This window comes from Acartia tonsa, chromosome 5 (assembly GCF_053477335.1).
Source record: "Acartia tonsa isolate MP-2025a chromosome 5, ASM5347733v1, whole genome shotgun sequence".
Classification (NCBI taxonomy): Eukaryota; Metazoa; Arthropoda; class Copepoda; order Calanoida; family Acartiidae; genus Acartia; species Acartia tonsa.
This window is the reverse complement of record NC_137264.1, coordinates 25,449,864-25,459,863: the sequence shown is the minus strand read 5'-3', so window position 1 is coordinate 25,459,863 and position 10,000 is coordinate 25,449,864. Positions and strand designations below refer to the sequence as shown.

Genomic DNA, 10,000 nt, shown 5'->3' with positions numbered 1-10,000 from the left:
CGCCCGGTTAGGTTAAGTCAACAGTGATTTAATACACTTGATGTAACTTTGACTGCTTTAATAAAGTCTGGCATTGAAACCAACATGATTCAGATGTTTCTCTGGATGTTGCACAGTTTTCTAATTCATATCAGACCTTTCTGTCCATATAAATAACACATAAAACCAACCGCTGGTTCATAGTTGGTAAAAATGATTAACTGAACCTAAAATTTTGGGGAGGAATAAAGATATTCAAGATTTAATTTTTTGTTTTCAAAATAAAGATACTAAGAAAGAGAGGTAATGTCTGATTGAGCCAATAAATGAATCGCATCGGAGCATACATGAAATCTCATTAGTTGAATTAAACTGAAGGTTTCTAGTTTTTTTCATGAGAGTTAATTTGAGCTGTTCTTTCAACTATTACTCGAATCAAGTCCATCTCATGAAGTGCTGCCTTCATATTGTTGTTTCACATCTATGTTTTATCTGTGCATTAATAATAAATATGCTTCATCTATTGCAATCGTTGTAAAATAATAAAAATCTCTTTATGAATTTAAGTTAATAAAATCATATTTTTTTCTTGGGTTTCAATAAAACAAAAAAATAATATCTCGGACTTCTAAAGTCTTTTTATATGTTTCCTCACTGTTTGGCCACTACTTGGTCACAAATGCTCAAAACACAAACCTTTTTCGACCTAAGATACTCAATTGGTTCCTTCTACAAGTCCAATCCATCAGTTTTGGGATGTCTTTATATTTCAAGATAAATTTATGAAAAAGGGAAATTTGGGTGTTGCCTATTGTATGCACAGATACCATTAAATCAACAGAAAAAAATACTTATTTGTACTTTTCTCTCATCTTTAAAGTTTGATTCTGTTAAATAACTATTCTTGAAGGAGAGCTGCTGACCTCCAGTGTACATGGCTTAGTCAAATGCATATTAAACATAAAAATTTTCCCAAAAAGCACATAAAAAAAGTCTCTCAATGGGTTAGAAAAATAGAATAATTTTGAAACTTAGATTTAAGTTAAACAAATTATTTTTCTAGTACATTACATTAAAATACTTTGTTTGGGGCAAATTTTTACCTTTAACGTGTATTTGACTTAACCATGAACACTGGAGGTCAGCAGCTGTCCTCTTGAGCGATAGAATGCATAAATCCCTTAGACAATAGTTAATTCAACAGAATTCAAACTTTGAAAATGGGAAAAAAGTATAGGTTTTTTCAGTGCAATTTATTTTGGATCTTGTTAACGCGATTGCTGCGCATTTCCTGGCATTATTCTGGCAAGGATTGGTACTCGAAAACTAAATATTTTCCATCTTTGAGTACGCCAGTGACAAGCGGATTTCATTTGAATGTTGTTTGTTGGAACTCTTGCTATTCTGGTTCAGGTTCTTGCAAAATGAATTGCTGCAACGTCCGGGAATCGAACCCGGGCCGCCCGCGTGGCAGGCGAGCATTCTACCACTGAACCAACGTTGCTGGCACATAGGGAAAGGACAATTTGTGGCTCTTTGTAACCCCCCAAACAGCCCATGACCTATGGAGAGAAGGGCAAAATGTTATCCGCAGTCGGTAGGATTCGAACCTACGCTCCCAGAGGGAATCTGATTTCTAGTCAGACGCCTTAACCACTCGGCCACGACTGCAATCCATTGATGGGGGCACATTTGGCGGCATTCTCATACAGTAGAATAACTTGGATTAGCTTAGCTTGCCACTTCACACAGGTTTGCAAGCAGCCCGGCTAGCTCAGTCGGTAGAGCATGAGACTCTTAATCTCAGGGTCGTGGGTTCGAGCCCCACGTTGGGCGACCATTCCTTTTGGTGTGTTTCCCACTTAGCTGCAACGAGTATGAGGTGCACACTCATGGACCCACCAGCAGAAAGGGCGCCATGGCTTAGTTGGTTAAAGCGCCTGTCTAGTAAACAGGAGATCCCGAGTTCGAATCTCGGTGGTGCCTCAACTTTTTTTGACCAACCCAACTGTCAAAAGAAGGCCTCTGAAAGATTTCACTGCTCACATTTTGCCCAAGATACAGGAAAAATGAAGCGAAACAAACAGTTCAACAAAATGCCGCGACCCGGGATCGAACCGGGGACCTTTAGATCTTCAGTCTAACGCTCTCCCAACTGAGCTATCACGGCCTGTGCTATGTTCTTGGCGACCCAAGCGGAAACGCAGCAGCATAGCATTTCAAAAAGAAAAAGTGGCCTGACAGACGAAAACAAACGAACAAACAGAAAAAGAGACAGGTCCTACCGAGATTTGAACTCGGATCGCTGGATTCAGAGTCCAGAGTGCTAACCATTACACCATAGGACCTTCACATCTAGCGATGTCAAGATGCACGTACAGTTTTCCAATCGTTTTCCCATTGAAAAGAAAAAGGTAAAACAACTGGAACATATTTGCAGAAACCCTGAAATTAGGGCCAAACATGACCAATCCAAAAAGCAAGTGGGCTCGTCCGGGATTTGAACCCGGGACCTCTCGCACCCTAAGCGAGAATCATACCCCTAGACCAACGAGCCAGCTGTTGAGTGGTAACAGTGCGTGTGGGTATTTATTTGACATGCCTGCGGAAGGAGACTCACCTTTGAACGAGGACCTTCAAGAAAGAAGAAGAAAAAACAGACTGTTTGGTTCCTGCCGGGATCGAACCGGCGACCTTATCCGTGTGAAGGACACGTGATAACCACTACACTAAGGAACCTTGCTGGTAGAGAGGCAAATTCTTTGTTTGAAATATTGAGTTGTAGCAAATGTGGTATGGATCTGTCCCAACGGTGTACTACAGGGTCTCGTGGCGCAACGGATAACGCGTCTGACTACGGATCAGAAGATTGCAGGTTCGAATCCTGCCGAGATCGGATTTTTATCTTTGAACAGACTAAATGTGTATGACTGAGACACATGGCATGACATTGCATACACAGATACATGGACAATATGTTTGTTTAGCTGCCAATACTTATGTTTTGTTCACGTTGATTGCTACGCTCAACAAGAAAAAGGTGTCTGCGCCCCCGGGTGGGCTCGAACCACCAACCTTTCGGTTAACAGCCGAACGCGCTAGCCGATTGCGCCACGGAGGCAAGTTGATGATGCTGGTATCGAAATAATTGAGAAATATGCCAACATGGTTAAATAATTGTACAATTGAGAAAGCCAGTTTGGAAAATGCTTTGTTTAAGTTTGCACTGCTAAACACATCATACATCCTTCCGTTATGGTCTAGTGGTTAGGATAGCTGGCTCTCACCCAGCAGGCCCGGGTTCGATTCCCGGTAACGGAAAACTTTTTTCCCCCCTCTTGTGCGCTTGTCCAAGTGTAGTTGAGTTGGTATAGCATCGAATTTCTCGAGAGAAGAAAAGGCAATAATTGAACAAAACTTCCGACGAGGATGGGATTCGAACCCACGCGGGCAGAGCCCATTGGATTAGCAGTCCAACGCCTTAACCACTCGGCCACCTCGTCAACTAGGAGGAGTCAGGCCGAAACTTGGGAAGCCCTTGATGTTTGCATGAAAGAATGAGATCCTGGTGGTTCAGCAGTTTTTAGAGAAGAAAAAGATTTCCCACGCCGGGAGTTGAACCCGGGCCTCCTGGGTGAAAGCCAGATATCCTAGCCGTTAGACCACGTGGGATCATGTTTCCGTCCGGGATCGAACCGGAGACCTTCTGCGTGTTAGGCAGATGTGATAACCGCTACACCACGGAAACTCTGTGGTATAGTGCCAACTAAGGTGGGATGTTATCAAATCACGGAAAAGGCTGGCCTTTGTGGTATGTACACTAGAACATTTGTGCCTTTGTCACTGTCTCTAGCCGTGATCGTCTAGTGGTTAGGACCCTGCGTTGTGGCCGCAGTAACCCAGGTTCGAATCCTGGTCACGGCAGTGACAATTTTTTCCTTTCCCTGTCACATCGTGACTTTGAATTTGGAACTGGCGGATGGTATTGTGGGAGCCCATGTCATGAAGAAGCGTCAGTGGTATAGTGGTGAGCATAGCTGCCTTCCAAGCAGTTGACCCGGGTTCGATTCCCGGCTGACGCAGAGCTGAATTTTTAAGCCATGGTATGTGCCGTAATTGGCCAATACTGCTTCCAAATTGTGCAACAGAGATCACCAAGCCTCCGTAGCGCAGTAGGCAGCGCGTCAGTCTCATAATCTGAAGGCCGTGAGTTCGAGCCTCACCGGGGGCAGACTTCATTTTGATCTTAATATGTCTAATGCGTGTAGTGATGGAAAGGAAAACGAAAGTTTAGGCCTACGACACCAAGTATTCCCAGGCGGTCACCCATCCAAGTACTAACTTGGCCCAATGTTGCTTAACTTCAGTGATCGGACGAGAACTGGTGCTTTCAACATGGTATGGCCGTAGACATTGATGATGGGCAATGCAACGGTATGAGTCAATCCTTTTCTGCTGCGATGGCGTAGGGATTAAGCACAAGGTACTACAAGACAAGCAGTCGGCTTCAGGGCATTAGGGGTAGCGTGGCCGAGCGGTCTAAGGCGCTGGTTTAAGGCACCAGTCCTTTCGAGGGCGTGGGTTCGAATCCCACCGCTGCCAAAGCTTTTTCCTCACTTTAGAATTATTGTTGGCTGAAGTGGCTGTTATTCGGTTTGTTTTTGTTTTGATTGTATCTCCGTCCCCTAGGCAGACTGGGGTCAATCATTTGTTTGTCTCCATACATGATGAACAGGTTTCATGAGCTATGGCAAAATGTTGCTTGGAGATGCGGGGTATCGATCCCCGTACCTCTCGCATGCTAAGCGAGCGCTCTACCATCTGAGCTACATCCCCTTCTTGCTGTTGATGTCCGAAAGCAAGTATTTGAATCTTCTGTCTCGGGAAATCAAAAGGTCGCACAGCAACTGTGGTTAAATTGACAAAGCAATTCCTCACCCGACAGCTACCTTCGATAGCTCAGTTGGTAGAGCGGTGGACTGTAGTTGTTACTCTGCGAGCAGATATCCATAGGTCGCTGGTTCAAATCCGGCTCGAAGGAACTAACCTTTTTCGTCCTTTTTTTCATATTTTCCATCGGAACACGAACACGGTGTTAGCTTTGAACACCAATGCTCAACGACATCGGTGTCAGCATCGAGTGTAACCGACATTAGAAAGCCAGGACATGATGTTGCTTAATTTTTTTCATTTTCCCTGGCGTCTATCCATTCCTCGATAGTCTAGTGGTGAGGATCTCCGCCTGTCACGTGGAAGGCCCGGGTTCGATTCCCGGTCGGGGAGAATGCAACTTTTTGACAGGACAGCTTGAGAGACATGCATTTCATTGCTCCAGCTTTATGATAGAAGGCAATTTGGTTACATAATTTACCTCCAATACCATTGAGCCCGGGTAGCTCAGTCGGTAGAGCGTTAGGCTTTTAACCTAACGGTCCAGGGTTCGAGCCCCTGCTCGGGCGCTACCCTTTTGCACAGACGTGCACTTAAATCACTTTGTCAGCAAATTAAAAGGAGTATGGCCCGTAGGGGGATCGAACCCGTGACCTTCGCGTTATTAGCACGACGCTCTAACCAACTGAGCTAACGGGCCTACACACGGTTGTTGGACTAAAAACTTTGCATTGATATAGTGTATTTGCATAGCTTGTTGCTTGTGGCTGCCTACACCGTGAGTCAACAGTCAGTTTGGCCGAGTGGTCTAAGGCGCTGCGTTCAGGTCGCAGTCCACTTCTGTGGGCGTGAGTTCGAATCTCACAGCTGACAAACTCCTTTTTCCTGTCCATTGTGTGTGCGTGCTGCTCTATTTTGGCAGCAAACCAAATATACATAAAATGTTTGACTCAACCAGACAAGGATAGCAGAGTGGCGCAGTGGAAGCGTGCTGGGCCCATAACCCAGAGGTCCGTAGATCGAAACTACGCTCTGCTAAAACCCAATTCTTTTCTTCTGTTCTGTTCTCTTTTCTTTATTTCAGACGTCAACAGGGACCACAAATGTGTCCCCGCACCCCAACACGACCCATTAGCGCAGAGGATAGCGCGTTGGACTTCTAATCCAAAGGTCCTGGGTTCGATCCCCAGATGGGTTGCAAACTGTTTTGCCAGCCAGTAAGATGTCAGGATGGCCGAGTGGTCTAAGGCGCCAGACTCAAGGCATAATCCTTGCTCTGCAATACGGAGTAGGCTCTGGAGAATTCTGGTCCTCGATGAGGGCATGGGTTCGAATCCCATTTCTGACAAACAACTTTTGGCATTAATTTTCTGCAACTGCCACCCTCCCACTCAAGGAAGTATCGCCATCAAAACGCAGAGCTAAGATTGACCACAATTGTTTGCTTGTTTCACCGCACACGGGGATATAGCTCAGTGGTAGAGCATCCGGCTGCAGTCCGGCAGGTCCTTGGTTCAACTCCGAGTGTCCCCTTAGGTGAAACTTTTTTTGGTTTAGCACATTGCAACCTTGCATCCAGAAAAAAAAAAAAAGAAAAATCAAGGGCCAAACCGGGATTTGAACCCGGGACCTCCTGCACCCAAAGCAGGAATCATACCCCTAGACCATTTGGCCGCCCGGTTAGGTTAAGTCAACAGTGATTTAATACACTTGATGTAACTTTGACTGCTTTAATAAAGTCTGGCATTGAAACCAACATGATTCAGATGTTTCTCTGGATGTTGCACAGTTTTCTAATTCATATCAGACCTTTCTGTCCATATAAATAACACATAAAACCAACCGCTGGTTCATAGTTGGTAAAAATGATTAACTGAACCTAAAATTTTGGGGAGGAATAAAGATATTCAAGATTTAATTTTTTGTTTTCAAAATAAAGATACTAAGAAAGAGAGGTAATGTCTGATTGAGCCAATAAATGAATCGCATCGGAGCATACATGAAATCTCATTAGTTGAATTAAACTGAAGGTTTCTAGTTTTTTTCATGAGAGTTAATTTGAGCTGTTCTTTCAACTATTACTCGAATCAAGTCCATCTCATGAAGTGCTGCCTTCATATTGTTGTTTCACATCTATGTTTTATCTGTGCATTAATAATAAATATGCTTCATCTATTGCAATCGTTGTAAAATAATAAAAATCTCTTTATGAATTTAAGTTAATAAAATCATATTTTTTTCTTGGGTTTCAATAAAACAAAAAAATAATATCTCGGACTTCTAAAGTCTTTTTATATGTTTCCTCACTGTTTGGCCACTACTTGGTCACAAATGCTCAAAACACAAACCTTTTTCGACCTAAGATACTCAATTGGTTCCTTCTACAAGTCCAATCCATCAGTTTTGGGATGTCTTTATATTTCAAGATAAATTTATGAAAAAGGGAAATTTGGGTGTTGCCTATTGTATGCACAGATACCATTAAATCAACAGAAAAAAATACTTATTTGTACTTTTCTCTCATCTTTAAAGTTTGATTCTGTTAAATAACTATTCTTGAAGGAGAGCTGCTGACCTCCAGTGTACATGGCTTAGTCAAATGCATATTAAACATAAAAATTTTCCCAAAAAGCACATAAAAAAAGTCTCTCAATGGGTTAGAAAAATAGAATAATTTTGAAACTTAGATTTAAGTTAAACAAATTATTTTTCTAGTACATTACATTAAAATACTTTGTTTGGGGCAAATTTTTACCTTTAACGTGTATTTGACTTAACCATGAACACTGGAGGTCAGCAGTTGTCCTCTTGAGCGATAGAATGCATAAATCCCTTAGACAATAGTTAATTCAACAGAATTCAAACTTTGAAAATGGGAAAAAAGTATAGGTTTTTTCAGTGCAATTTATTTTGGATCTTGTTAACGCGATTGCTGCGCATTTCCTGGCATTATTCTGGCAAGGATTGGTACTCGAAAACTAAATATTTTCCATCTTTGAGTACGCCAGTGACAAGCGGATTTCATTTGAATGTTGTTTGTTGGAACTCTTGCTATTCTGGTTCAGGTTCTTGCAAAATGAATTGCTGCAACGTCCGGGAATCGAACCCGGGCCGCCCGCGTGGCAGGCGAGCATTCTACCACTGAACCAACGTTGCTGGCACATAGGGAAAGGACAATTTGTGGCTCTTTGTAACCCCCCAAACAGCCCATGACCTATGGAGAGAAGGGCAAAATGTTATCCGCAGTCGGTAGGATTCGAACCTACGCTCCCAGAGGGAATCTGATTTCTAGTCAGACGCCTTAACCACTCGGCCACGACTGCAATCCATTGATGGGGGCACATTTGGCGGCATTCTCATACAGTAGAATAACTTGGATTAGCTTAGCTTGCCACTTCACACAGGTTTGCAAGCAGCCCGGCTAGCTCAGTCGGTAGAGCATGAGACTCTTAATCTCAGGGTCGTGGGTTCGAGCCCCACGTTGGGCGACCATTCCTTTTGGTGTGTTTCCCACTTAGCTGCAACGAGTATGAGGTGCACACTCATGGACCCACCAGCAGAAAGGGCGCCATGGCTTAGTTGGTTAAAGCGCCTGTCTAGTAAACAGGAGATCCCGAGTTCGAATCTCGGTGGTGCCTCAACTTTTTTTGACCAACCCAACTGTCAAAAGAAGGCCTCTGAAAGATTTCACTGCTCACATTTTGCCCAAGATACAGGAAAAATGAAGCGAAACAAACAGTTCAACAAAATGCCGCGACCCGGGATCGAACCGGGGACCTTTAGATCTTCAGTCTAACGCTCTCCCAACTGAGCTATCACGGCCTGTGCTATGTTCTTGGCGACCCAAGCGGAAACGCAGCAGCATAGCATTTCAAAAAGAAAAAGTGGCCTGACAGACGAAAACAAACGAACAAACAGAAAAAGAGACAGGTCCTACCGAGATTTGAACTCGGATCGCTGGATTCAGAGTCCAGAGTGCTAACCATTACACCATAGGACCTTCACATCTAGCGATGTCAAGATGCACGTACAGTTTTCCAATCGTTTTCCCATTGAAAAGAAAAAGGTAAAACAACTGGAACATATTTGCAGAAACCCTGAAATTAGGGCCAAACATGACCAATCCAAAAAGCAAGTGGGCTCGTCCGGGATTTGAACCCGGGACCTCTCGCACCCTAAGCGAGAATCATACCCCTAGACCAACGAGCCAGCTGTTGAGTGGTAACAGTGCGTGTGGGTATTTATTTGACATGCCTGCGGAAGGAGACTCACCTTTGAACGAGGACCTTCAAGAAAGAAGAAGAAAAAACAGACTGTTTGGTTCCTGCCGGGATCGAACCGGCGACCTTGTCCGTGTGAAGGACACGTGATAACCACTACACTAAGGAACCTTGCTGGTAGAGAGGCAAATTCTTTGTTTGAAATATTGAGTTGTAGCAAATGTGGTATGGATCTGTCCCAACGGTGTACTACAGGGTCTCGTGGCGCAACGGATAACGCGTCTGACTACGGATCAGAAGATTGCAGGTTCGAATCCTGCCGAGATCGGATTTTTATCTTTGAACAGACTAAATGTGTATGACTGAGACACATGGCATGACATTGCATACACAGATACATGGACAATATGTTTGTTTAGCTGCCAATACTTATGTTTTGTTCACGTTGATTGCTACGCTCAACAAGAAAAAGGTGTCTGCGCCCCCGGGTGGGCTCGAACCACCAACCTTTCGGTTAACAGCCGAACGCGCTAGCCGATTGCGCCACGGAGGCAAGTTGATGATGCTGGTATCGAAATAATTGAGAAATATGCCAACATGGTTAAATAATTGTACAATTGAGAAAGCCAGTTTGGAAAATGCTTTGTTTAAGTTTGCACTGCTAAACACATCATACATCCTTCCGTTATGGTCTAGTGGTTAGGATAGCTGGCTCTCACCCAGCAGGCCCGGGTTCGATTCCCGGTAACGGAAAACTTTTTTCCCCCCTCTTGTGCGCTTGTCCAAGTGTAGTTGAGTTGGTATAGCATCGAATTTCTCGAGAGAAGAAAAGGCAATAATTGAACAAAACTTCCGACGAGGATGGGATTCGAACCCACGCGGGCAGAGCCCATTGGATTAGCAGTCCAACG

At 43.8% G+C, this 10,000-nt stretch overlaps 40 non-coding genes across 40 annotated transcripts in view; 19 read left to right on the top strand and 21 right to left on the bottom strand.

The window, feature by feature from the left end:
- Position 1, bottom strand: part of TRNAP-UGG (transfer RNA proline (anticodon UGG)) — a 72-nt gene extending 71 nt beyond the window's left edge. Inside the window, exon 1 of the tRNA in view lies at position 1. This exon is cut by the window's left edge and continues 71 nt beyond it. This is a non-coding gene — a tRNA (tRNA-Pro).
- Positions 2–1,568: 1,567 nt separating this feature from the next.
- TRNAS-AGA (transfer RNA serine (anticodon AGA)) lies at positions 1,569–1,650 on the bottom strand. Its single transcript has one exon. It is a non-coding gene; the product is annotated as a tRNA-Ser (tRNA).
- A 92-nt stretch (positions 1,651–1,742) lies between these two features.
- Positions 1,743–1,815, top strand: TRNAK-CUU (transfer RNA lysine (anticodon CUU)). The gene has a single exon. It is a non-coding gene; the product is annotated as a tRNA-Lys (tRNA).
- Positions 1,816–1,891: 76 nt separating this feature from the next.
- TRNAT-AGU (transfer RNA threonine (anticodon AGU)) lies at positions 1,892–1,965 on the top strand. The gene has a single exon. It is a non-coding gene; the product is annotated as a tRNA-Thr (tRNA).
- A 111-nt stretch (positions 1,966–2,076) lies between these two features.
- TRNAF-GAA (transfer RNA phenylalanine (anticodon GAA)) lies at positions 2,077–2,149 on the bottom strand. Its single transcript has one exon. It is a non-coding gene; the product is annotated as a tRNA-Phe (tRNA).
- Positions 2,150–2,255: 106 nt separating this feature from the next.
- Positions 2,256–2,327, bottom strand: TRNAQ-CUG (transfer RNA glutamine (anticodon CUG)). The gene has a single exon. It is a non-coding gene; the product is annotated as a tRNA-Gln (tRNA).
- A 137-nt stretch (positions 2,328–2,464) lies between these two features.
- On the bottom strand, positions 2,465–2,536 carry TRNAP-AGG (transfer RNA proline (anticodon AGG)). Its single transcript has one exon. It is a non-coding gene; the product is annotated as a tRNA-Pro (tRNA).
- Positions 2,537–2,645: 109 nt separating this feature from the next.
- TRNAV-CAC (transfer RNA valine (anticodon CAC)) lies at positions 2,646–2,718 on the bottom strand. The gene has a single exon. It is a non-coding gene; the product is annotated as a tRNA-Val (tRNA).
- Positions 2,719–2,802: 84 nt separating this feature from the next.
- On the top strand, positions 2,803–2,875 carry TRNAR-ACG (transfer RNA arginine (anticodon ACG)). Its single transcript has one exon. It is a non-coding gene; the product is annotated as a tRNA-Arg (tRNA).
- Positions 2,876–3,026: 151 nt separating this feature from the next.
- Positions 3,027–3,100, bottom strand: TRNAN-GUU (transfer RNA asparagine (anticodon GUU)). Its single transcript has one exon. It is a non-coding gene; the product is annotated as a tRNA-Asn (tRNA).
- Positions 3,101–3,228: 128 nt separating this feature from the next.
- TRNAE-CUC (transfer RNA glutamic acid (anticodon CUC)) lies at positions 3,229–3,300 on the top strand. Its single transcript has one exon. It is a non-coding gene; the product is annotated as a tRNA-Glu (tRNA).
- Positions 3,301–3,400: 100 nt separating this feature from the next.
- On the bottom strand, positions 3,401–3,482 carry TRNAS-GCU (transfer RNA serine (anticodon GCU)). Its single transcript has one exon. It is a non-coding gene; the product is annotated as a tRNA-Ser (tRNA).
- Positions 3,483–3,579: 97 nt separating this feature from the next.
- Positions 3,580–3,651, bottom strand: TRNAE-UUC (transfer RNA glutamic acid (anticodon UUC)). The gene has a single exon. It is a non-coding gene; the product is annotated as a tRNA-Glu (tRNA).
- Positions 3,652–3,654: 3 nt separating this feature from the next.
- Positions 3,655–3,727, bottom strand: TRNAV-AAC (transfer RNA valine (anticodon AAC)). The gene has a single exon. It is a non-coding gene; the product is annotated as a tRNA-Val (tRNA).
- A 104-nt stretch (positions 3,728–3,831) lies between these two features.
- On the top strand, positions 3,832–3,903 carry TRNAH-GUG (transfer RNA histidin (anticodon GUG)). The gene has a single exon. It is a non-coding gene; the product is annotated as a tRNA-His (tRNA).
- Positions 3,904–3,989: 86 nt separating this feature from the next.
- TRNAG-UCC (transfer RNA glycine (anticodon UCC)) lies at positions 3,990–4,061 on the top strand. The gene has a single exon. It is a non-coding gene; the product is annotated as a tRNA-Gly (tRNA).
- A 76-nt stretch (positions 4,062–4,137) lies between these two features.
- On the top strand, positions 4,138–4,210 carry TRNAM-CAU (transfer RNA methionine (anticodon CAU)). The gene has a single exon. It is a non-coding gene; the product is annotated as a tRNA-Met (tRNA).
- Positions 4,211–4,272: 62 nt separating this feature from the next.
- On the bottom strand, positions 4,273–4,391 carry LOC145320423 (5S ribosomal RNA). Its single transcript, XR_013880208.1, has one exon. It is a non-coding gene; the product is annotated as a 5S ribosomal RNA (ribosomal RNA).
- A 108-nt stretch (positions 4,392–4,499) lies between these two features.
- TRNAL-AAG (transfer RNA leucine (anticodon AAG)) lies at positions 4,500–4,581 on the top strand. The gene has a single exon. It is a non-coding gene; the product is annotated as a tRNA-Leu (tRNA).
- Positions 4,582–4,742: 161 nt separating this feature from the next.
- TRNAA-AGC (transfer RNA alanine (anticodon AGC)) lies at positions 4,743–4,815 on the bottom strand. The gene has a single exon. It is a non-coding gene; the product is annotated as a tRNA-Ala (tRNA).
- Positions 4,816–4,927: 112 nt separating this feature from the next.
- Positions 4,928–5,020, top strand: TRNAY-GUA (transfer RNA tyrosine (anticodon GUA)). The gene is made up of 2 exons: positions 4,928–4,964; positions 4,985–5,020. It is a non-coding gene; the product is annotated as a tRNA-Tyr (tRNA).
- Positions 5,021–5,190: 170 nt separating this feature from the next.
- Positions 5,191–5,262, top strand: TRNAD-GUC (transfer RNA aspartic acid (anticodon GUC)). The gene has a single exon. It is a non-coding gene; the product is annotated as a tRNA-Asp (tRNA).
- A 103-nt stretch (positions 5,263–5,365) lies between these two features.
- TRNAK-UUU (transfer RNA lysine (anticodon UUU)) lies at positions 5,366–5,438 on the top strand. The gene has a single exon. It is a non-coding gene; the product is annotated as a tRNA-Lys (tRNA).
- Positions 5,439–5,495: 57 nt separating this feature from the next.
- Positions 5,496–5,569, bottom strand: TRNAI-AAU (transfer RNA isoleucine (anticodon AAU)). The gene has a single exon. It is a non-coding gene; the product is annotated as a tRNA-Ile (tRNA).
- An 89-nt stretch (positions 5,570–5,658) lies between these two features.
- On the top strand, positions 5,659–5,742 carry TRNAL-CAG (transfer RNA leucine (anticodon CAG)). The gene has a single exon. It is a non-coding gene; the product is annotated as a tRNA-Leu (tRNA).
- A 252-nt stretch (positions 5,743–5,994) lies between these two features.
- On the top strand, positions 5,995–6,067 carry TRNAR-UCU (transfer RNA arginine (anticodon UCU)). The gene has a single exon. It is a non-coding gene; the product is annotated as a tRNA-Arg (tRNA).
- Positions 6,068–6,093: 26 nt separating this feature from the next.
- On the top strand, positions 6,094–6,217 carry TRNAL-CAA (transfer RNA leucine (anticodon CAA)). Its single transcript has 2 exons — positions 6,094–6,131; positions 6,173–6,217. It is a non-coding gene; the product is annotated as a tRNA-Leu (tRNA).
- Positions 6,218–6,330: 113 nt separating this feature from the next.
- Positions 6,331–6,402, top strand: TRNAC-GCA (transfer RNA cysteine (anticodon GCA)). Its single transcript has one exon. It is a non-coding gene; the product is annotated as a tRNA-Cys (tRNA).
- A 69-nt stretch (positions 6,403–6,471) lies between these two features.
- On the bottom strand, positions 6,472–6,543 carry TRNAP-UGG (transfer RNA proline (anticodon UGG)). Its single transcript has one exon. It is a non-coding gene; the product is annotated as a tRNA-Pro (tRNA).
- Positions 6,544–8,110: 1,567 nt separating this feature from the next.
- TRNAS-AGA (transfer RNA serine (anticodon AGA)) lies at positions 8,111–8,192 on the bottom strand. Its single transcript has one exon. It is a non-coding gene; the product is annotated as a tRNA-Ser (tRNA).
- A 92-nt stretch (positions 8,193–8,284) lies between these two features.
- On the top strand, positions 8,285–8,357 carry TRNAK-CUU (transfer RNA lysine (anticodon CUU)). Its single transcript has one exon. It is a non-coding gene; the product is annotated as a tRNA-Lys (tRNA).
- A 76-nt stretch (positions 8,358–8,433) lies between these two features.
- On the top strand, positions 8,434–8,507 carry TRNAT-AGU (transfer RNA threonine (anticodon AGU)). The gene has a single exon. It is a non-coding gene; the product is annotated as a tRNA-Thr (tRNA).
- Positions 8,508–8,618: 111 nt separating this feature from the next.
- Positions 8,619–8,691, bottom strand: TRNAF-GAA (transfer RNA phenylalanine (anticodon GAA)). Its single transcript has one exon. It is a non-coding gene; the product is annotated as a tRNA-Phe (tRNA).
- A 106-nt stretch (positions 8,692–8,797) lies between these two features.
- Positions 8,798–8,869, bottom strand: TRNAQ-CUG (transfer RNA glutamine (anticodon CUG)). Its single transcript has one exon. It is a non-coding gene; the product is annotated as a tRNA-Gln (tRNA).
- A 137-nt stretch (positions 8,870–9,006) lies between these two features.
- TRNAP-AGG (transfer RNA proline (anticodon AGG)) lies at positions 9,007–9,078 on the bottom strand. Its single transcript has one exon. It is a non-coding gene; the product is annotated as a tRNA-Pro (tRNA).
- Positions 9,079–9,187: 109 nt separating this feature from the next.
- Positions 9,188–9,260, bottom strand: TRNAV-CAC (transfer RNA valine (anticodon CAC)). The gene has a single exon. It is a non-coding gene; the product is annotated as a tRNA-Val (tRNA).
- Positions 9,261–9,344: 84 nt separating this feature from the next.
- TRNAR-ACG (transfer RNA arginine (anticodon ACG)) lies at positions 9,345–9,417 on the top strand. The gene has a single exon. It is a non-coding gene; the product is annotated as a tRNA-Arg (tRNA).
- Positions 9,418–9,568: 151 nt separating this feature from the next.
- On the bottom strand, positions 9,569–9,642 carry TRNAN-GUU (transfer RNA asparagine (anticodon GUU)). Its single transcript has one exon. It is a non-coding gene; the product is annotated as a tRNA-Asn (tRNA).
- A 128-nt stretch (positions 9,643–9,770) lies between these two features.
- On the top strand, positions 9,771–9,842 carry TRNAE-CUC (transfer RNA glutamic acid (anticodon CUC)). The gene has a single exon. It is a non-coding gene; the product is annotated as a tRNA-Glu (tRNA).
- Positions 9,843–9,942: 100 nt separating this feature from the next.
- TRNAS-GCU (transfer RNA serine (anticodon GCU)) overlaps positions 9,943–10,000 on the bottom strand; it is an 82-nt gene continuing 24 nt past the window's right edge. Inside the window, exon 1 of the tRNA in view lies at positions 9,943–10,000. This exon is cut by the window's right edge and continues 24 nt beyond it. This is a non-coding gene — a tRNA (tRNA-Ser).